Here is a 1,909-nt window from a genome sequence, read left to right as displayed (position 1 = left end):
ACCTGCGCTCGTCTGGACCGGGGCCCAGGGCCGAGGCTTGCGCACTCAGACCCTCTCCTCCCGGGGGAACAGCCATGGGCCACCTGGGTCTCGGAGGAGGCCCGCGGGAAGCCACCTCCGGAGTCTCCATAGGGCCCGGCCGGTGTGGCTCAGTGGTTGAGCTTCGACCTATGAACCAGGAGGTCACGGTTGGATTCCCGGTCAAGGGCACAGGCCCAGGTTTCGGGCCCCATCCCCGGTGTGGGGCGTGCAGGAGGCAGCCGGTCCATGATTCTCCCTCGTCATTTCTTTTTCTTTTCTTTTTGCACCACAGGTAGCTTTAGGCAGCTGTGACTTTAACACTAAATCTTTACATTTGTTCACATTTATCTTGACGGCCAATGGCACCAGGTAGGTCTGTGTTTACGTACATAAGTTTTGATAAACTTTAGCTCTTTATCGTCGATGTGCTTTATGGTGGTGAATGATAAAACAGACGCGTATCTATATATATTTTATGTATTCATGACATACCTAACTTTTTCCTTCTCATTTTTTTTGGGGGGGGGATATTTCTAGGCTATGCAGCTCATCATTGATGTTTCTTTTTTCTTTTTTAAAAATATATTTTATTGGTTTTTTACAGAGAGGAAGGAAAGGGATAGAGAGTTAGAAACATCGATGAGAGAGAAACATCGATCAGCTGCCTCCTGCACACTCCCCACTGGGGATGTGCCCGCAACCAAGGTACATGCCCTTGACCAGAATCGAACCTGGGACCCTTCAGTCCGCAGGCCGACGCTCTATCCACTGAGCAACACCGGTCAGGGCTCATCATTGATGTTTCTTTCCTCTCTCCCTCTCCTTTCCTCTCTGAAATCATTTTTTTAAACATATTGAAAACTGGGGAACTGGAGGACTGGGGATAGGGGCCGCCCTTGGGGAAAGCCCCCCAGCACGTACTGCTCATGGGGACACACACGGGGTGTCCCTGCGTCCCCCCAAGCCAGGGTCCCTCTGAGAGCTGTGGTCCACAGCGCCCCCTGGTGGCTGCTCCGAGGACGCTGCCCGGAGGCTCGTGGAAAGGAAGATGCAGATGGTCCACCCTGCGAGCCCTCACCCGTCTGACTCCTAACCCCTTCTCTGTCTAGAGCAAGACCAAGTGGACACACTGAGGACCAGCAGGGGCCAGCTGGACGCTTGAGAACCTGGTCCCCTGCTTCCCCAGCCAGGGTGGCCCCAGGGACACCCCCCCACGCACCCCCCAACACACACACACCAGGGCCACTCCTGCGAGGAGAACGAGTGCCACCTGGTGGTCGAACTGGGGGAACTGCAGGGGTGCTCACCCACTCACCGGTCTTCGCGGCCACGGTCAGCGGGACGAGGATGTGTACCTGCTGGTCCCACCCCAGCAGCCAGAAGTCCTCCAGGACTTTCCCGAGAGGCCCCCCCCCGGGTGGCAATGAATTCCTGCGTGTGTGCGTGTAGCCCTGTGGGGGCGGAGCGCAGGGCATGTGAGTTGGGGACACCTTAGCCCCCCCAGACCCCACTGTACATGCACACACAGGCACACGTGGGGGCCCCAAGAGCTCAGGCCAGGCCCAGCCAGCGTGGCTCAGTGGTTGAGTGTCGGTCAACCTCTGCACCGGGAGGTCAGGGTTCAATTCCAGGTCAGGGCACATGCCCGGGCTGTGGGCTCGATCCCCAGTGGGGGGCCTGCAGGAGGCAGCCGGTCAATGCTTCTCTCTCATCATGGATGCTTCTCTCTCTCTCTCTCTCCCTTCCTCTCTGAAATCAATAAAAATATACTTAAAAAATAAATAAGTAAGTAAATGAAGGGTGCGGCAGAGCTGGTCTGACGGGTGTGGGAGGGAGGGCGAGGCTACGGCTTGGCCCTGGCGCTGGTTTTGCTGTGACCACGGGAGAC

Source organism: Myotis brandtii, unplaced genomic scaffold (genome assembly GCF_000412655.1).
Source record: "Myotis brandtii unplaced genomic scaffold, ASM41265v1 scaffold975, whole genome shotgun sequence".
Lineage (NCBI taxonomy): Eukaryota > Metazoa > Chordata > Mammalia > Chiroptera > Vespertilionidae > Myotis > Myotis brandtii.
Note: the sequence above shows the minus strand (reverse complement) of the source record.